This window comes from Hyla sarda, chromosome 5 (assembly GCF_029499605.1).
Source record: "Hyla sarda isolate aHylSar1 chromosome 5, aHylSar1.hap1, whole genome shotgun sequence".
Taxonomy (NCBI): domain Eukaryota; kingdom Metazoa; phylum Chordata; class Amphibia; order Anura; family Hylidae; genus Hyla; species Hyla sarda.
In genome coordinates this window covers 102,535,363-102,557,136 of record NC_079193.1, presented here as the reverse complement: position 1 = coordinate 102,557,136, position 21,774 = coordinate 102,535,363, and the positions used below count along the sequence as shown (strand labels likewise).

At 46.0% G+C, this 21,774-nt stretch overlaps 1 protein-coding gene across 10 annotated transcripts in view; it reads right to left on the bottom strand.

The window, feature by feature from the left end:
- LRRC3B (leucine rich repeat containing 3B) overlaps nt 1–21,774 on the bottom strand; it is a 273,318-nt gene that overhangs the window by 213,695 nt on the left and 37,849 nt on the right. For 3 of the 10 annotated variants that reach the window (XM_056520020.1, XM_056520019.1, XM_056520024.1), the window contains exon 1: nt 17,462–17,644. The exons of 6 other annotated variants lie outside the window; for them this stretch is intronic. The gene's annotated coding sequence lies outside the window, so the exon portion shown is untranslated. Of the gene's footprint in view, nt 1–17,461; nt 17,645–18,287; nt 18,407–21,774 lie in introns of those variants that run through there. One more of the 10 variants, XM_056520026.1, reaches the window with a different exon arrangement.

Genomic DNA, 21,774 nt, shown 5'->3' with positions numbered 1-21,774 from the left:
CCGGTCCCTGGTCCCCACTGCCGCACCGGTCCCAGGTATGTGCCGTGGTACCCCCCCCCCTCCCCTGCAGCTCTCGAGGGTCCTCTTCCCCCTCCATAGTGGGGGATTTAAACTTTCACCCTCCGTCAGCTGAGACACTGTGATTGGTCGACAGGGCTTGCAGAAGTTGTCTCCCAGTGGTAACAGCGGGACTGCTGCCTGTTAACCCGTGCAATGCCGCTCATTGCTGGGTTTACTGAATGCCTTCATAACTGCGGTTTATATAAGTCATTCTTATAAATTAGTTAAACATGATGGGTTAAATTAGTTAAACATGATGGAAACCAAACAAATTTGGTATTGCTAAATCAAGCCAACCTAAAGAATCAAAATAACATGTTAGTTTGACCACAAGGTGAATGGTGTAAAAAAGAAAACCCCCAAATTTGCTAAATTGCTTTTTTTTCCCCAATTTTACCTCACAAATATTTTTTTGTTTTGGAGCATATGAAAATGAAAGATTTCATTAAAAAGAAGTACAATTGGTCCCGCAAAAAACAAGCCCTCATACGCTTCTGTAGATAAGAAAATAAGAGTTATTGCTATTATAGGCTGAGGAGGAAAAAATCTAAGTGCAAAAACTAAATAAAACAAATTAAAAACTAAACTAATAAAGAACTTATTTACGTACTATTTTGGTTATAATTATTTTGTGTATCAGGACAAGTGGATTGCCATGAGGGACAAGTAGATTGTGCTCTGCTTTAGTCCCTTGTACAAGTAGTTTTTTTTTTTATTTCCACACCCCTGTACACCATTTTATATTTTGATTTAGAAATCTACTACATCCCTGAAATGGATTAGGTAGCTAAGGCCCCCTTCATATATATCTGGTATCCGATGGCATTTTTCTCTGGCACTGTAGAAAAAGCACCCGAGGAAAACTGATTCAATTTAGGCCAGTAGGGAACAAACACAGAACTTCATAAAAACGGATACAAGAACACCAAACTCTACAACGTAAAGGAACACTGGTCAGGATACTAGACAGGATATTTCTCAAGATACAAGACTAGAACTGGATGAGTCTTAATAGACTCCAGGACACCAAACAGGAATTATAAAATACAGAGCACGGATAACACTAGCAAGACTAGCTCAGTGTGAACACAGACAAAGCAGAACAAACATAATCCTAAAACCGACTAATGTAACACAGACTAAAATACAAGGAGCATGCTATATAACATGGCTAAAAACCCAGATAAAATGACAAGATAAATACAAGGTAAATGCTCAAGCAGACATACCGTATATACTCGAGTATAAGCCAAGTTTTTCAGCACGATTTTTCGTGCTGAAAACACCCCCCTCGGCTTATACTCGAGTGAACTCTCCGCCCTCAGTGGTCTTCAACCTGCGGACCTCCAGATGTTTCAAAACTACAACTCCCAGCATGCCCGGACAGCCATCGGCTGTCCGGGCATGCTGGGAGTTGTAGTTTTGAAACATCTGGAGGTCCGCAGGTTGAAGACCACTGCCCGGGCCTTCGTCATCATCCAGCCCCCCCTCCCCCCTTTAGTTTTGTACTCACCTCCACTCGGCGGGACGTTCGGGTGAGCTGGTCCGGGCCATCTGTGCTGCAGGACCATCCAGTGGGGAGGGATAGTCGTTCCGGGATGTCCATCTTCACCGGGTGGGCCTCTTCTCCGCGCTTCGCGCCCGGCCCCGGAATAATGACGTTGCTTTGACGACGACGCACAGGGACGGCTATCCCTCCCCACCGGACGCTCCTGCAGCACAGATGGCCCAGACCAGTTCACCCGAACGTCCCGCCGAGCGGAGGTGAGTACAAAACTAAAGTAGGGAGGGGGGCTGGATGATGACGAAGGTCCAGGCAGTGGTCTTCAACCTGCGGACCTCCAGATGTTTCAAAACTACAACTCCCAGCATGCCCGGACAGCCGATGGCTGTCCAGGTATGCTGAGAGTTGTAGTTTTGGAACATCTGGAGGTCCGAGGGTAGAAGACCACTGTTAAATCAGACATTGACAAGCGGTGATGATGAAGGGGGTGGTGTGGGATGATGACAGGGTAATTAAGAAGGGGGGGATGATGAAGGGGGATGATGACAGGGTAATGATGAAGGGGGGATGATGAAGGGGGGATGATGACAGGGTAATGATGAAGGGGGGATGATGAAGGGGGGGATGATGACAGGGTAATGATGAAGGGGGGGATGATGAAGGGGGGGGTGATGACAGGTGATGATGACAGGGTGATAATGATGAGGGTGTTAATGACGGGGGTCTGGATGATGACAGGGGGGATGATGTATTTCCCACCCTAGGCTTATAGTCGAGTCAATAACTTTTCCTGGGTTTTTGGGGTGAAATTAGGGGCCTCGGCTTATATTCGGGTTGGCTTATAATCGAGTATACATACGGTAGCCAGAATATTGCACAAATAGACATCTTAGCAGATTGCACAAACAGGCATAGTGGCATTAAACTAAATAACCAGCCCTGAATGCAGGAGAAGTCTGGCTTAACCCCTTAAGGACCAAGCCTATTTTAACCTTAAGGACAAGGCCAATTTTATTTTTGCGTTTTACTTTTTTCCTCCTCGCCTTCTAAAATCCATAACTCTTTTATATTTCCATCTACAGACCCATATAAGGGCTTGTTTTTTGTGTGACCAGTTGTACGTTGTAATGAAACCTTTCATTTTACCATAAAATGTACAGCAAACCCCAAAAATAATTTTTTTAAGGAGGAAATTTAAATGAAAACCACAATTTTGCACATTTTGGAGGGTTTCGTTTTCACACTGTACACTTTACGGTAAAAATGACATGTGTTCTTTATTCTGTGGGTCAATACGATTAAAATGATACTTTTATATTTTTGTACCGCTTAAAAAAAATGAAAACTTTTTGTACAAAATCAGTAATCTAAAATCGCCCTATTTTGACCACCTATAACTTTTTCATTTTCCGTATATAGGGAGGAATCAGGACTCATTTTTTGCACCATCATCTGTACTTTTTTCCGATACCACATTTGCATATATAAAACTTTTAGATAATTTTTTATAAAAAAAAATTTGGAATAAAATGTGACTAAAAGTAGGGACCGACCGATATCGATTTTTTTAGGGCCGATACCGATAATCGGTGGAGGTTAAGGCCGATAGGCCATAACTTATACCGATATTCCGGTATAAGTTATCGGCTATTAAAGCGGGTGCTTAAAATCAATGAACTGTAGTGGCTTTTGCGGTGCCAGAGACCACTGCCGCCACCCGCTTCTCTCCCCCTGCCTGTCCTGGGTGTCACGATGCCGGCTGGCAGGTAGTGGATCCTCTGTGCCAGAGAGGGATTGGCGTGGACCGTGCTAGTGGATCGGTTCTAAGTCACTACTGGTTTTCACCAGAGCCCGCCGCAAAGCGGGATGGTCTTGCTGCGGCGGTAGTGACCAGGTCGTATCCACTAGCAACGGCTCAACCTCTCTGACTGCTGAAGATAGGCGCGGTACAAGGGAGTAGACAGAAGCAAGGTCGGACGTAGCAGAAGGTCGGGGCAGGCAGCAAGGATCGTAGTCGGGGGCAACGGCAGGAGGTCTGGAACACAGGCTAGGAACACACAAGGAAACGCTTTCACTGGCACAATGGCAACAAGATCCGGCGAGGGAGTGAAGGGGAAGTGAGGTATAAATAGGGAGTGCACAGGTGAACACACTAATTGGAACCACTGCGCCAATCAGCGGCGCAGTGGCCCTTTAAATCGCAGAGACCCGGCGCGCGCGCGCCCTAGGGAGCGGGGCCGCGCGCGCCGGGACAGGACAGACGGAGAGCGAGTCAGGTACGGGAGCCGGGATGCGCATCGCGAGCGGGCGCTACCCGCATCGCGAATCGCATCCCGGCTGGAGACGGTATCGCAGCGCACCGGGTCAGTGGAGCTGCCCGGAGCGCTGCGGTAGCGAGAGAGAAGCGAGCGCTCCGGGGAGAAGCGGGGACCCGGAGCGCTCGGCGTAACAGTACCCCCCCCCTTGGGTCTCCCCCTCTTCTTAGAGCCTGAGAACCTGAGGAGCAGACTTTTGTCTAGGATGTTGTCCTCAGGTTCCCAGGATCTCTCTTCAGGTCCACAGCCCTCCCAATCCACCAAAAAGAACTTTTTTCCTCTGACCGTCTTGGAGGCCAGTATCTCTTTCACTGAGAAGACGTCAGAAGAACCGGAGACAGGAGTGGGAGAAACTAATTTGGGAGAGAAACGGTTGATGATGAGTGGTTTAAGAAGAGAGACATGAAAGGCATTAGGAATACGGAGAGAAGGAGGAAGAAGAAGTTTGTAAGAGACAGGATTAATTTGGCACAAGACTTTGAAGGGACCAAGATAGCGTGGACCCAGTTTGTAACTGGGGACACGAAAGCGGACATATTTAGCGGAGAGCCATACCTTGTCTCCGGGAGCAAAAATGGGGGGAGCTCTTCTTTTCTTATCGGCAAACTTTTTCATGCGAGATGAAGCCTGTAAAAGAGAAACTTGGGTCTCTTTCCATATGGTGGAAAGATCACGAGTCACTTCATCTACAGCGGGCAAACCAGAGGGCAAGGGAGTAGGGAGGGGGGGAAGAGGGTGACGGCCGTACACCACGAAAAATGGGGATTTGGAGGAAGATTCAGAGACTCTAAAGTTATACGAGAATTCGGCCCATGGTAGAAGATCTGCCCAATCATCCTGGCGGGAGGAAACAAAATGTCGTAAATAATCACCCAAGACCTGGTTAATTCTTTCTACTTGTCCATTGGATTGAGGATGATATGCAGAAGAAAAGTTTAATTTAATCTTGAGTTGTTTACAGAGAGTCCTCCAGAATTTAGACACGAATTGGACGCCTCTATCCGAGACTATTTGTGTGGGCAACCCGTGAAGACGAAAAATGTGTACAAAAAATTGTTTAGGCAACTGAGGCGCTGAAGGAAGACCAGGAAGAGGGATGAAATGTGCCATCTTGGAGAATCGATCAACGACCACCCAAACAACAGTGTTGCCACGGGATGGGGGTAGGTCTGTAATAAAATCCATACCAATCAGAGACCAAGGCTGTTCGGGGACAGGCAGAGGATGAAGAAAACCAGCGGGCTTCTGGCGAGGAGTCTTATCCCGAGCACAGACAGTGCAGGCTCGCACAAAGTCCACGACATCCGTCTCCAGAGTCGGCCACCAATAGAAGCGAGAGATGAGTTGCACAGATTTCTTGATGCCTGTATGACCTGCGAGATGGGAGGAGTGACCCCATTTGAGGATTCCGAGGCGTTGGCGTGGAGAGACGAAGGTCTTTCCTGGAGGAGTTTGCCTGATGGAGGCTGGAGAAGTGGAGATCAGGCAGTCAGGAGGAATGATGTGTTGCGGAGAGAGTTCAACTTCCGAGGCATCCGAGGAACGAGAGAGAGCATCGGCCCTAATGTTCTTATCGGCAGGCCGAAAGTGAATTTCAAAATTAAATCGGGCAAAGAACAGAGACCACCTGGCCTGGCGAGGATTCAGCCGTTGGGCAGACTGGAGATAGGAGAGGTTCTTGTGATCGGTGTAAATAATAACAGGAAATCTTGATCCCTCCAGTAGATGCCTCCATTCCTCAAGTGCTAATTTAATGGCTAGAAGCTCTCGATCCCCGATGGAGTAGTTCCTCTCCGCCGGAGAGAAGGTCTTAGAAAAAAATCCACAAGTAACAGCATGCCCGGAAGAATTTTTTTGTAGAAGGACCGCTCCAGCTCCTACAGAGGAGGCATCAACCTCCAATAGGAAGGGTTTAGATGGGTCAGGTCTGGAGAGCACGGGAGCCGAAGAAAAGGCAGACTTGAGCCGTTTAAAGGCGTCTTCCGCTTGAGGAGGCCAAGACTTGGGATTGGCATTTTTTTTGGTTAAAGCCACGATAGGGGCCACAACGGTAGAAAAATGTGGAATAAATTGCCTGTAATAATTGGCGAACCCCAAAAAACGTTGGATAGCACGGAGTCCGGAGGGGCGTGGCCAATCTAAGACGGCAGAGAGTTTGTCTGGATCCATTTGTAGTCCCTGGCCAGAGACCAAGTATCCTAGGAAAGGAAGAGATTGGCATTCAAACAGACATTTCTCTATCTTGGCATAAAGTTGATTGTCACGAAGTCTCTGAAGAACCATACGGACATGCTGGCGGTGTTCTTCTAGATTGGCAGAAAAAATCAGAATATCGTCCAGATATACAACAACACAGGAGTATAAGAGATCACGAAAAATTTCATTAACAAAGTCTTGGAAGACGGCAGGGGCGTTGCACAGGCCAAAGGGCATGACCAGATACTCAAAGTGTCCATCTCTAGTGTTAAATGCCGTTTTCCATTCATCCCCCTCTCTGATGCGGATGAGATTATAAGCACCCCTTAAGTCCAGTTTGGTAAAGATGTGGGCACCTTGGAGGCGATCAAAGAGTTCAGAGATGAGGGGTAGGGGGTAGCGGTTCTTTATCGTGATTTTATTAAGACCGCGGTAGTCAATGCAAGGGCGTAGAGAGCCATCTTTTTTGGACACAAAGAAAAATCCGGCTCCGGCAGGAGAGGAGGATTTACGGATAAAGCCTTTTTTTAAATTTTCCTGGATGTACTCCGACATAGCAAGAGTCTCTGGGGCGGACAGAGGATAGATTCTGCCCCGGGGTGGAGTAGTGCCCGGGAGGAGGTCAATAGGACAATCATAAGGCCTGTGAGGAGGTAGAGTCTCAGCTTGTTTTTTGCAAAAAACATCCGCAAAGTCCATATAGGCCTTAGGGAGACCGGTTACAGGGGGAACCACAGAGTCACGGCAAGGGGTACTGGGAACCGGTTTTAGGCAGTCCTTGAAACAAGAGGGCCCCCAACTCTTGATCTCCCCAGTGGACCAATCCAGGGTTGGGGAATGGAGTTGAAGCCAGGGTAGTCCAAGGAGGATTTCGGAAGTGCAATTGGGGAGGACCAAAAATTCAATCTTCTCGTGATGAGGTCCGATGCACATTAGAAGGGGCTCCGTGCGGAAACGTATGGTACAATCCAATCTTTCATTGTTTACACAATTGATGTAGAGGGGTCTGGCGAGACTGGTCACTGGGATGTTGAACCTGTTGACGAGAGAGGCCAAAATAAAATTTCCTGCAGATCCGGAATCCAAGAAGGCCATAGTAGAGAAGGAGAAGGCAGAGGCAGATATCCGCACAGGCACAGTAAGGCGTGGAGAAGCAGAGTAGACATCAAGGACTGTCTCACCTTTGTGCGGAGTCAGCGTACGTCTTTCCAGGCGGGGAGGACGGATAGGACAATCCTTCAGGAAGTGTTCGGTACTGGCACAGTACAGACAGAGATTCTCCATGCGGCGTCGTGTCCTCTCTTGAGGTGTCAGGCGAGACCGGTCGACCTGCATAGCCTCCACGGCGGGAGGCACAGGAACGGATTGCAGGGGACCAGAGGAGAGAGGAGCCGGGGAGAAAAAACGTCTTGTGCGAACAAAGTCCATATCCTGGCGGAGCTCCTGACGCCTTTCGGAAAAACGCATGTCAATGCGAGTGGCAAGATGGATGAGTTCATGTAGGTTAGCAGGGATTTCTCGTGCGGCCAGAACATCTTTAATGTTGCTGGATAGGCCTTTTTTAAAGGTCGCGCAGAGGGCCTCATTATTCCAGGATAATTCTGAAGCAAGAGTACGGAATTGTACGGCGTACTCGCCAACGGAAGAATTACCCTGGACCAGGTTCAACAGGGCAGTCTCAGCAGAAGAGGCTCGGGCAGGTTCCTCAAAGACACTTCGAATTTCTGAGAAGAAGGAGTGTATAGAGGCAGTGACGGGGTCATTGCGGTCCCAGAGCGGTGTGGCCCATGACAGAGCTTTTCCAGACAGATGACTGACTACGAAAGCCACCTTAGACCTTTCAGTAGGGAACTGGTCCGACATCATCTCCAAGTGCAGGGAACATTGGGAAAGAAAGCCACGGCAGAATTTAGAGTCCCCATCAAATTTATCCGGCAAGGATAGTCGTAGACCAGAAGCGGCCACTCGCTGCGGAGGAGGTGCAGGAGCTGGTGGAGGAGATGATTGCTGAAGCTGTGGTAGTAGCTGCTGTAGCATCACGGTCAGTTGAGACAGCTGTTGGCCTTGTTGCGCTATCTGTTGTGACTGCTGGGCGACCACCGTGGTGAGGTCGGCGACAACTGGCAGAGGAACTTCAGCGGGATCCATGGCCGGATCTACTGTCACGATGCCGGCTGGCAGGTAGTGGATCCTCTGTGCCAGAGAGGGATTGGCGTGGACCGTGCTAGTGGATCGGTTCTAAGTCACTACTGGTTTTCACCAGAGCCCGCCGCAAAGCGGGATGGTCTTGCTGCGGCGGTAGTGACCAGGTCGTATCCACTAGCAACGGCTCAACCTCTCTGACTGCTGAAGATAGGCGCGGTACAAGGGAGTAGACAGAAGCAAGGTCGGACGTAGCAGAAGGTCGGGGCAGGCAGCAAGGATCGTAGTCGGGGGCAACGGCAGGAGGTCTGGAACACAGGCTAGGAACACACAAGGAAACGCTTTCACTGGCACAATGGCAACAAGATCCGGCGAGGGAGTGAAGGGGAAGTGAGGTATTAATAGGGAGTGCACAGGTGAACACACTAATTGGAACCACTGCGCCAATCAGCGGCGCAGTGGCCCTTTAAATCGCAGAGACCCGGCGCGCGCGCGCCCTAGGGAGCGGGGCCGCGCGCGCCGGGACAGGACAGACGGAGAGCGAGTCAGGTACGGGAGCCGGGATGCGCATCGCGAGCGGGCGCTACCCGCATCGCGAATCGCATCTCGGTTGGAGACGGTATCGCAGCGCACCGGGTAAGTGGAGCTGCCCGGAGCGCTGCGGTAGCGAGAGAGAAGCGAGCGCTCCGGGGAGGAGCGGGGACCCGGAGCGCTCGGCGTAACACTGGGGTCCTCCTGAGTCCTACCACCACCGCTGCCCCCCCTACCTATCCTCTGGCCAGAGACCACCGCCGCCCGCTTCTCTCCCCCTGCCAATCCTTAGTCCAACCACCGCCGCTGCCCCATTGCCTCCCCCATCCCGTTTTATAATTACCTGTTCCCGAGGCCCGGGGTCCATGCTACTTCTGGCTCCGGTGGAGTCCTGAGCTGTCACTGTGCGCACTGACGGTGACGTCGCATTGAGGATGTCCCTCGTCATTGCGCAGTGCAGCGCACAGTGTAACACAGAATGCTGCAGGAGCCAGAAGTAGTGCGGACCCCGGGAACAGGTAATTATAAAACCGTGGATGGGGGAGGCAATGGGGTAGTGGCGGCGGCGGTCTCTGGCCGGGGCGGTGCAGTGGGGGGGGTGGTGGGTGGTGCAGTGGTGGGGGGTGCGGTGCGGTGGGGGGGTGAGGTGTTGCGGTGCGGTGGGGGGTGTAGCGCTGGGGGTTGTGGGGCATTATTGGATTATCGGCAAGGTAATTGCCGATACCGATAACGTCCAAAATCATGAATATCGGCCGATAATATCGGCCAAACCGATAATCGGTCGATCCCTACTAAAAAGCAGCCTTTTTGGAATTTCTTTTATTTTTTACGTTTACACCGTTCTCCGTACGGGATCATTAACATTATAGTTCAGACATTTACGCACATGGCGATACCAAATATGATTATTAAAAAAATTACGCTTTTTGGGGGTAAAGTGGGAAAAACGGAAATTTTCATTTTTATTGGGGGAGGGGATTTTTCACTTTTTTTTACTTTTTATTTTTCCATTTTTCAAATATTTATTTTTTTACACTTTTTATGTCCCCACAGGTGATACGTCGAGCGCTCCGGGTCCCTGCTCCTCCCCAGAGCATTTGCGGCGTTCACCTTCTTGCAGCTCCCCGGTTCACCTTCTTGCAGCGCCCACTGATTGGCGCCTGGCCCAATTAGTGCTCTCACCTGTGCCCTCTCTATATAACCTCACTTCCCCTTCCCAGCATTGCCGGATCTTCTTGCCTTGTGCCAGTGAAAGCGTTCCCTTGTATGTCCCAAGCCAGTGTTCCAGACCCTCTGCCGTTGCCCCTGACTACGATCCTTGCTGCCTGCCCTGACCTTCTGCTATGTCCGACCTTGCTCTTGCCTAATCCCTTGTACCGTGCCTGTCTCAGCCGTCAGTTGGGGTTGAGTCGCTATCGGGTGGAACGACCTGGGGGTTACCTGCCGCTGCAAGTCCATCCCGCTTTGCGGCGGGCTCTGGTGAAAACCAGTAACCCCTTAGACTCCGTTCCCCTGGTACGGCCCACGTCATCACCCCACTGACACAGAGGATCAACCACCAGTATCCTCACAGTATCCGGATCCTGACAATAGGGGACTACTTATTGCAATCATTTGATTGCTAATACTGTTCAGTGCAAAGGGCATAGCACTGATCAGTGTTATTGGCGATCTTTGCTCTGGTCTGCTCGATCTCAGACCAGAGCAGAAGACTCTGGGAGACGGATGGAGGCAGGTGAGGGGACCTACATCCGCCATTACAGATGATCGGATCCCCGCAGCAGCCCTGCGGGCGATCCAATCATCTATTTTAACATGCGTACTGCCACAGATGCCGTGATCTGTACTGATCGCGGCATCTGAGGGGTTAATGGAGGACATCCGCGCCATCACGGATATCGGCCACTACCGGCGGGTCCCCAGCTGCTGCTAGCAGCCTGAACCTGCCGTGTATGACGCGAGCACCGCTCCGAAGCTCACGGTCATACATAGGATGTAAATGTACATCCTAGTGCGCTAAGTACCGCCGCACCAGGACATACATTTACGTCCGTGGTCGTTAAGGGGTTAAAATAGAAAAACCCAAGTTTTCATTCATTCGGAGCATTAACCATTCCCTATCCAGGGAGAAGAGAAAACTGTTCTGAACATCCTAGTGTGTGAATACACATCTAAACAGAAAAATACAAAAACAAATAAATGGACATTACAGGGACATTTCCCATTTAATATAATATCATAGCATTGCATATAAATTTGGATGGTCAGACACCACATGGGGGAAAGCAACTTTCTGTGTAACTCCATCTTTCCTGAACAATTAATGGATGCCGGTTTTAAACAACCAATAATAACTGATGCACTTTTGTCATCAGTTGTGGCATTAGTTGCAGTGAGTTTTAGGGTGCTTTCACTGGGCCGGACACTGGATATAATTGATATAAGTAATATTACAATATTCATAATTACACTATTAGCCAGGACCCATGGAGATTTTGTTATCTCACTTATGTGGCCCTTTTTCTTATAAAAATATTTGGTGTAAAAAAAAAAAAAAAGGCAAACCTTTTTAAACAAAATAAGTATGTTTCCCCTAGTCTAACCTCTAAAAGAGGGGTGATTACATTTTTATTGGGGGAAGGACTTCACTTTTTAATAACATTTTATAAAAAATGTTATTCAACATTTTTGTTGAGGGAGGGGTGTAATCTCCCTGCTCAGCTGACTTCTGTACCTCAATGAACCAAGCAGTGGAAGCTAAACCATGTGAGAGAGGAGCTGCTGCAGCACTTACAGAGAAGAACAGTGATTTCCATGCTCACTTTCCACCAATTCTAGGTACTACATATATGGCTTGTTTATATGCACACTTAAGTTTCTCCATGGGCACAAAATAAACGGATTTCTTGCGAACTAACACACTATACTTTCGGTACATGGTATGCTCCAGTGCAGGCCATGTGACAAGGGAGTACCAGCACATACATTTATGTCCAATGTCCTTAAGGGGTCAAACTCAAGGTTTGACTCATAAAGGTTTCCTTTTTTCCTCCTCACCTTCTGTGTCCTCAAGGACATATTTACAGTGTTAATGAGCGATTTAAAAACAAACAATGAATGCAATTTCATTTTTTAGCATATTTAAATATTCTTCTTAATTTTACTTATTCACTATCCACAGGAGAGGAGGATATAAGTTTGTCTATGGAGCTGAACTCAAATAAGAGGAATACCCCTTTAAATGACAACATAATAAAAATTCAGGATCTATACTAGATAGGTACTAAGCTCATTTGCAATGTATTTTTGTCCTAACATCAATTAGGTACATTACGGAATGAAATCCTGTACTGCACACTATAAAGTTAATTTAATGTGAACCTCTTAAAACTAAAGCAATATATCCAGAGCGTATACTAATTTAATATATAATGTCCTTCCATATAAAACTGTAGCTATATAGCATGGTGTCTGTTTACTGTCCACACAATAGACAGGCACGATGGACTATTTCTGCAGATGATCAGTAGAAAAATCCCCAACACAAAACTGCACCGAATTTAAAGGAGTACTCCGGCGCTTAGACATCTTATCCCCTATCCTAGGGATAGGGGATAAGATGCCTGATCACGGGGGTCCCGCCGCTGGGGACCCCCGTGATCTTGCATGCAGCACCCCAGTGAAATCAGTCCCCGGAGCATGTTCGCTCCTGGTCTGATTGCCGGCAACCACGGGGCCGGCAGTGTGTGACGTCACGCCTCTGCCCCTGTGTGATGTCACATCACAGCTGTCAAGCCCCCTCCCATAGGCTTGCATTGAGGGGCGGAGTGTGACTTCACACGGGGGCGGAGGCGTGACATCACACGCCGCCGGCCCCGTGGTCGCCGGTAATCAGACCCGGAGCCTACATGCTACAGGGACTGATTTTACTGGGGTGCTGCATGTAAGATCACGGGGGTCCCCAGCAGCGGGACCACCGCGATCAGGCATCTTATCCCCTATCCTTTGGATAGGGGATAAGATGTCTAAGCGCCGCAGTACCCTTTTAATGTAGATAAGCCTTTCCTAAACAAATATATATATATATATATCTATGGTTTTGAAATCTGGCGTTGTTTATTTTTCTTTGGATCTGCAGCAAAAAAAATCTGGAGCCATACATTACTCACTGACCTCGTAGCGGACTCTTTGTTCCCCCTTGAAGTCAACAGGGAAAATCTGCGACAAATTCATGCACTTTCTGCAAAGTGATGTGCTGCAGATTTCAAAACCCACGCCACAGGTAACATTCTATGAGGGAAGTTTTCACAGCAGGTGGGTGACATTTGCTAAAATGTCATTCAATTGTTTGTACTGTATTGTGCTGCATTTTTTTCTAGAGGAAAGATGAAGAAATTCCAACCTGTGTGAAGTTATCCAATTACAGCCAAGCAATGAAAGCAACGTATAGCCCTGACTGCATTTCTACACATGGAGGAAACTAACTAGAATTGTTTCTTTCTCTGTAAGAAAAGTGTTTTCAGCATTTGGTGCAGAATTGGCCATCTGCCACTTGGACTGGACCCCTTATGTGTTTTTGTCTGTACTTAATGTAAATGGGCAGGAGCAGATTGGGCTTAGCCTCCTCTGGTAAGCCGGCAGGGTCACGATTTCGTAAGGATGGCTTCTGGCGGATGAGGCACCTGTTCTGGGCCCAGAAGTGAGAAGTGAGCCAAATCAAATCTAAACAGATAGACACAGTCCATGTGCTCTCTTAAAGTTAACCCCTTAAGGATGCAGCCAATTGTGGCCTTCAGAACAAAGGCCTTTTTTTCAAATCTAATCTGTCTCACTTTATGTGGTAAAAGCTTTGTAATGGTTTACCTTATCCAAGTTATTCTAAGGTAGTTTTTTCATGACACATTGTGGAAATTTATCAAAGGATACAGTTTTTTCCCCGTCTAAAATTGTCGCACAGAAAGTCGCAGTCTTAACATGTGCAACTTTTTTGCAACTTTTGCTTTAGAGGATTTTTAGAACACAAGAGGACGTAGTTTTAAATTAGAGGTGCAAATATTTAAAATTAATATCAGGAAGTATTACTTTACAGAGTGGATGCATGGAATTGTCTTCCTGCACAAGTGGTTGCTGCAAATACAGTGAAGGAGTTTAAGCATGCATGGGATAAGCATAAGGCTATCCTTCATATAAGATAGGGCCAGGGACTATTGATAGGATTCAGATTATTGGGCAGACTAGATGGGCCAAATGGTTCTTATCTGCCGACACATTCTAGAACATGATGCATTCTAGTCTATTTTAGATGGTAAAATGCATTGGTGCTAAATTTATCAAAAGCGACTTTTCAGCGAAAAGTAGCATCGGCCGAAAGTACGCTGAAATGTCAGACCATACTGGAGCAGGTTTAAATACAGTCTAAACCATAGATCCCAAAGTCCGTGCGCAGAAGAGCCGTGCGACTTTTAATAAATAAAGACCGGCCTTACGCTCTGTAGGTTGGTCTATATTGATGCGGGACATAGACAGCTTTGGTAAATCCCCCCATTGAATTTTATGTTACTGGTAAATTTTGTAAAACATCCTACAAAATTTGGGGGGAAATTGGAATTTATTGGAATTTGAAATTCTCTACTTTTAAAAAATATAGCCATACCACATACATTTACAATATGTCTACTTTATGTTGGCATCATTTGGTGACCTTTTACATTTTTGGATAATAGAGGGCTTTCAAGGTAGCAGTATATTTTTATTAAAATGTGCAAAAATATTTTTGTAAAGACCAATACATTTCTGAAGTGGATTTGAGAGGCCTCTGTGCTAGAAACCCCCATAAATCACCCCATTTAAAAAACTGCACCACTTAGGGAATTTAAAATAAGATTGAAAAGCATATTAACCCTTTAGGTGGTTCACTGGAATTAAAACAATTGGAGGTGAAATTTATTAACATATGTGTTTCCTTTTACCTGTGCAATGCACTAGGGTGCGCAAGGTACAGGTGTGAGTAATTATCACGATCATTGTGCATTTTAATAAATGCCAGCTCATGCTTATGGACCTAGTATAACTTGTCAGTCAGCCCGGTATGGCTGCTTTCACCTGACCAGCTGGAGTGGCCTCTGCACAAAACTGTGCGATTTTTTTTAATAAATTTATTAGATTTAGTCAAAATAAAAAAATAAAAAAACATAAAACTACTGCTGCTCTATTCACAAAGGGTCATTCAGTTGCCCCATTTATGTGATCAGTTGGGGTCACAGTGCTTGATCCCCATCAATCACTTGTCATGTATCCTGTGGATGTGGCATAAATTGTAATATTGTGATAACTCTGATTTTTTAACACCTGTGTTGCCCATTGCAACCAATCAGATCACAAATTTTTCACAGGTCTCTTTAAAAATGAAAGAAGCAATCTAGTTGGTTGCCATGGGCAACTGCATTACTCTTCCTCTACGCACTCTTTGATAAATCTCCCCCCATATCCTTATTGTGTTTGCATACCTTTTTTTTTAGGTCGGAAGATGTGCGGGGGCTTGATTTTTGCAGGATCAGCTGTAGTTAAAAGGAAATCTGTCAGCAGTATCACCCGCACTAAACCTGTCACACAGGCTTGAAGTGCGGGTGATGCTGATCAAGGCGCTCATTTGCATAATAAGAAAAAGGCGAATTGCGGCAGAATGGCTGGGTGAATGTGGACGCAGTGAGTATCATTTTGATCAGCATCACCCGCACTACAAACCTGTATGACAGGTTTAGTGTGGGTGATACTGCTGACAGATTTCCTTTAAATTGTGATTCATAAGGCATTTTGATAATTTTGTAAAAAATTTTATGCGGTAGTGAGATACAAAAACTGTAAGTCTGTCACTGTTTTGTAATTTATGTGATGTTTGCCTTCTAATATAAATAACATGTTATCTTTTTTTCTGCAGGTTGGTACCATTACAGGAATAACCAATTTATATATGTTTTATGTTTTCCTACCTTTCCATAATAAAACAACTTTAAAAAACACAACTTTTTTGTGTCGCCATATTTTTAGCGCCATAACTTTTAAATCTTTCACAATTGTTCCATAGTTGAGTAGGGGCTTTCTTTTTGCAGGATGAGCTGTAATTGTTATTGTTATTTTTTGGGGGGTAAATGCCACTTTTTGTCCTGGGATGTATAGAGATAGGGGTAATTTAAAAAAAATTACTTTATTTTAATTTTATTTTTAGTTATTCTTACATTTTTATAGATTGTTTTTTTCCCCTTAGGGACCTTGAAGTTGCAAAAATGTGAACATCTGTACTGCTGTGTACTATATATACATTGTCAGTATAGCACTGGTGGTTACCTGTGAGAGCTAACCAGTGGCTGGGTCTAACAGGCTCCCATAGCATTATTGGGCCTCCGGCTGCCATGGCAACAATTCAAACTCATCGATGGCTTTACTGGGTTGTCATTGGACTACAGAAGGATTATCTACAGTGTTAATTATCTATCCGCCATGATGTCTGTATGTGTCATAGACTTGGAAGGACTTTAAAGGGGTACTCCCATGCAGAAAATCCGCATAGCAAACATATGCTGCTCCTAAAATGGACAGCAGAGGTCAGCAGAGAGCACTGTGGTCATGACATCAGAGGAAATGCATTTCTTTTTTGGATTTCTCTTTAGTATACAGCCCCTAAAAAGTACTGGAAGCATTAAAACATTTTAATAGAAGGGATTTACAAATATGTTTAACTTTCTGACACCAATTGATTAAAAAAAAAAAGTTTTCCACGGGAGTACCCCTTTAAGGGAACTTGTCACAAATTCAACTTGCAGATTATAGTTATCATGTTATAGAGCAGGAAAAGCTTAATAAAAGATTGATATATAGTTATATTGCAAAAGTTCCAGGATAACTTGTAATTTATTCATGTAAATTACCGCTCATTGTAGGCAAAGTAGTCAAGTAGGAGGTCCTACTCAGTTATTAACACCTATATGTGTATAAGTGTGCATATAGAGAGCTGTCAATCAATCTGCTCCTACTGCTCTCTAATTTCTGTAGACTGTACTTTCAGTGGGACAGGTTCCCTTTAATGGATTTAAAACATTAATTGTAAAGATGTAATGTTGCTCATTTTATTCAGCACTATTCCTTTGAATAGGTTATTTGAGTTCCACTACCCAGTGTAACCATGCAGGTATCCCTGCCAGCAAATGATTGCTGAGAGAACCCCCATCAGCTGAATCTATAAGACAACAGACAGCTACATATATATTTAATATAGTTAATTACTTTCTCCCTTGTAATATTCCTCTTCTATGGTGACTGTAATTATATATCTTTCAGTGAACGCGCTAGATCTGTCAGGGGTCAGACAAACTGCTGCTTTTTGTTGTCTTTTTCCAGTACCATGTCATAAATATTAGTAGATGTCTCCTGCGTATGTTTCAAGTAATAACGGTACGATGACTACACCTAATGTGCCCATCTTCTTTGGCTATGTTGTAGAGGATGTGTGCAACCTCTGTATAAAGTGTTTACACAATCAAAGGTGTTTTCCGCATTCCAATCAGTGGCCACATTATGTACTTACATTCATACTATACTTGTACCTGACAATTATGCCTAGAAAAGGATGACTCATAGCACAAAATGCTTTAAATAGCTAAGTAGAATTAAAGGGGCATTCCTGGGAACAGGATGAAAAAGGAAAACTTTTACTCACCCCTAAATATGCTGATACTTCAGTGTCTCCTGCCACAAGTGCTGTGATGAGGATGATGTCGCATACATTGTGCATGTGACATAACAGCTGTTCACTGGCCTATGAGGTTTCCTCCTGAACATGACCAGTGAAGCTAGGTTTAGCTGTACTGTCTTACACACAAAGGAAGACTGGTGCAGTTGCTCATAGCAACCAATTAGATGGCTTCTTTCACTTTTAAAGAGGGCTGTGAAAAATGAAAGAAGCAATCTAGTTGGTTGCTATGGGCAACTGCCCCACTCTTTGTCCACCAGGTTTTAATAAATCTCCCGTAATGTACATAAAGTCATCATGGCACTTCTAGTAGAGGACAGTTTAGAGGCTTTTACCGTGATACCAGTCTTTAGAAAAAAAAGAGGACATATCTTAAAGGAGTTATGTGCTGTAGGACAACTTATCCCCTATCCAAAGGATAGGGGATAAGTGTCTGATCACAGGGGGTCCGACTGATTTGACCACCCGCAATCTCCTGCACGGCAACCCCCTCTCCTAGTGCATGGAGCGATTTCAGCTCCATGCAGGGGGACTGTCGTCCCCACAAAGCAGGGGACAACACGCCTCCTTCATGTTTCACTATGGGAGAGGTGGCAATACAGGAACACTGTATCTCTGCCTCTCCCATAGAAATACGTGGTGTGGTCAACACAACTCTCTCCCTTCAGAGAGCTGAGATGCCATGCAGGAGATTGCAGGAGGGGGCCCCAGCAGTCGTAACCCCAACCCCCCCCCCCCCCCCCAGTTGGTACAGGCTTTTAGTCTGGGTGACATTGATAACAGGGGTGTTTACCTTCTTGCGATCCGTGACTTCCTTGTTCCATTATACCTGTTCTTTTTTAATATGCTAATGCACTGACTTGGTACACTTGGGGCTTTCCCAAGCTCAAGTGCACCCTGACGTCTAGCCTGCTACCTCCTCCATCTGGCCTGCCTTATGAATATTCACAACTCATCTCTTTAAAGAGTACCTATCATGAACTCATCTGTCCAAAATCCCCCCCCCCCCCCCCCATAATTAGCATATTTAAAAAAAAACAGGTATAATGGAACAAGGAGGCCACGGATCGCAAAAAAGTAAACACCACTGTCATCAGTATGGGTGATAATGGTGATAGATTACCTTAAATGATTCAAAGTGAGCATGTATTTTTTGCATAATGGAGTAATTTTATATATATCTATAGGAGTCCTTTGAATGGATAAGCCTATTCATGATGGTTTATACAGTATGGTTTATAGTCATAGATAAACATTACAGCTGGAGACTGAAGGCTTGGTAAATTTCCTCTTGACATGCTTTGAACAGTATTTATTCACACTTTTTAAATATGTGTTCTTTTTATTTTCTAATAATCTTATTACATGTTGAGCAAAGGATTTATTCTGATATTATTCTGATATTATTCTGATTTCCATATTTGGAGTTGGCAAGGAATTTTTGTCCCTGGTATGGGGCAATTGGCATCAGCCTCATAAGGTTTTTTTTGCCTTCCTCTGGATCAACACAGAAGGGACACAATAAGGATGAACTTGGTGGACTCTTGTCTTTTTTCAACCGTATGAACTATGTAACTATGTAGTACTACTATGTAGTATGTTAGACTGAACACTTACAATTTGCTTTAAAGGGGTACTTCAGGAAAAAAAACGGTTTTCAAATCAACTGTTGCCAGAAAGTTAAACAGATTTGTAAATTACTTCTATTTAAAAATCTTAATCCTTGCAGTACTTGTATTCTTGCAGTACTTGTATGCTCCAGAGGAAGTTGTGTAGTTCTTTCCAGTCTGACCACAGTGCATCTGCTGACACCTCTGTCCATGTCAGGAACTGTCCAGAGTAGGAGCAAATCCCCATAGCAAACTCTTCCTGGCACCAGTTGATTTTCCCACTGTAGTACCCCTTTTAGTAAGCAACTTTCCCATTTCCATGCATTGGCAATATAGCAGTTCTGTGTCAATTCCAATTTCAATGAGCTCACTGGGGGAAATGTATTAATGGTTTTTGTGTAGGTTTTGCTGAAAAAGTGCTGCAAATTTTTGAATTATCACTTGCATGCTGGAAGTTGTAGTTTTGCAACAGCTGGAGGCAGGGCCGCCATCAGGGGGGTACAGCCAGTACCCCAGTAAGAGACCCGAGCTCCCAAGGGGGCCCAGCCCCACTGCACCCCCCTGCAGTGGCTGGAGGACACATACAGATCAGCCACTGTGTCAGCCTGTCAGAACTCAGGACCTGTGCACCGCAGCTACAGCTGCACACACAGGTCCTGAGACTGACACGCTGATTCAGTGACCGGAGGTCTGGAGGCTACAGAGTCTGAACTACATGCTGTACAGACAGGACGCTCACAGCTGTCTCTACTGTCTGCCTCCTCCTCACTGGTTCTGGCTCCTCCTGCAGATGGCACACAGGAAGAGGAGCTGCTCAGGGGAAGATCTGCTACGCTGGGTGAGAGGAGAGCCTGATCATATTACTGTGCGAGGGAGGCTAAGAGTCCTGCTATGTGTGAGTAGGGGGCTGGATACGGGGGCCTCTTATGTGGAGACTGAAAGTCCTGCTTTGTGTGAGGGGGGGGGGTACTAGAAAGGGTAGCCTTTTATGTGGAGAGAAGGGTGCTGAGACGTGAGAGGGGGGTGTCTGGATAGGGGGGCCTGTTATGTGGAGAGAAGAGGGGCAGGGGGGCTGAGAGTCCTGCTATGTGTTAGGGGGGGAGTGTCTGGATAGGGGGGGCCTCTTATGTGGAGAGAAGGGGGGCAGGGGGGACTGAGAGTCCTGCTATGTGTGTGGGGGGGGACTGGATGGGGGGGTGGTTATCTGGAGAGAAGGGGGGCAGGGGGGATGAGAGTCCTGCTATGTGTGTGTGGGGGGGGTCGGGATAGGGGGCCTGTTATGTGGAGAGAAGGGGGCAGGGGGGGCTGAGAGTCCTTCTATGTGTGTGGGGGGGACTGGATAGGGGGGCCGGTTATGTGGAGAGAAGGGGGCAGGGGGGGCTGAGAGTCCTGCTATGTGTGAGGGGGGGGGGTCTGGTTAGGGGAGCCTGTTATGTGGAGAGAAGAGGGCAGGGGGGCTATGAATTACACTCAGGTGACCCAGGAGTTTCAGAGTAATCATAATTTATAAATGCTGCCACTACCTGGGAAACTATTCCTTGGAGTGGGTTTGAGGACTAGTTACCCAGGTCCCTGTGCAAAACATAACTGGGAAAATAGTGAAAAAGCATGTTTAAACAACTACCTCTCAAAAACTGAAACATTGCGATGATTGTTTAAAAAAAAAAGAATCTTTTTTATCCTGGCTCCTAGATTCAACACAAATTTGTTAAAGGAGTGCTCTGCTACTTTACTCCTTATCCCCTATCCACAGGATAGAGGATAAGTGTCTGATCCTGACGGGATCCTGCACAGCGCCCTAGCCCCCTTTGCACATGTAGCAGAGTTATCTACAGCGCTATGTATCTCTGGCTCTTCCATAGAGATGAATGCGCTAGGAGAGCGACATGCTGGAAATCGTGAGGGGTTTCTGTGGTCGGATCCCTTGCAATCAGAAACTATCTATCCTGTGTATAGGGGATAAGAAGTAAAGTAGCAAAGTACCCCTTTAAGCTCTGTAGTATACAGAGTTGGGTCAGTAACAGTATGATGGTAATATGTATGGTGATATTTCTTTTTCCTTCCTTACTCATTGAACTTACGGGATTCTTGTCCTGTGTTTAAAACATTTTTTCCATAGATGATGGAGAAGATAGCAGGCATGCCCAGGAGACGGCCACGAGGGGTTGGAAGGTCGGGGGCCCAGGCCTTTAGCTGTGTGAGGGGCCCCAAATGTCTGATGGCAACCCTGTCTGGAGGCACACTGGTTCCGAAAACACTGCATTAACATGAGATCTATGATTTATTAGTCTTAAAAGTTAGAATACCTCTTATTTCTCTGTCAATTGTAATGCATCCCATTTAGAGAAACTGTACACAGTGCTGCATTATAGTCATCTGCCTAAAGGACACTAGAGAAACCCTTTACTGAAATTCTACAAAAAATATGTTTCTCGCTAAAAAAAAAAACAACACAGTGCAGACTCAGTGGGGGAGATTTATCAAAACCTGTGTAGAGGAATAATGGTGCCGTTGCCCATGGAAACCAATCAGATCGCTACTTTCATTTTTCTAAGGTTTTTTTTTTTAAATGAAAGAAACAATCTGACTGGCTGATATGGGCAAATTCCCCACTCTCCCTCTACACAGGTTTTGATAAATCTCCCCCAGTGTGTCACTTTCTGTAACAGT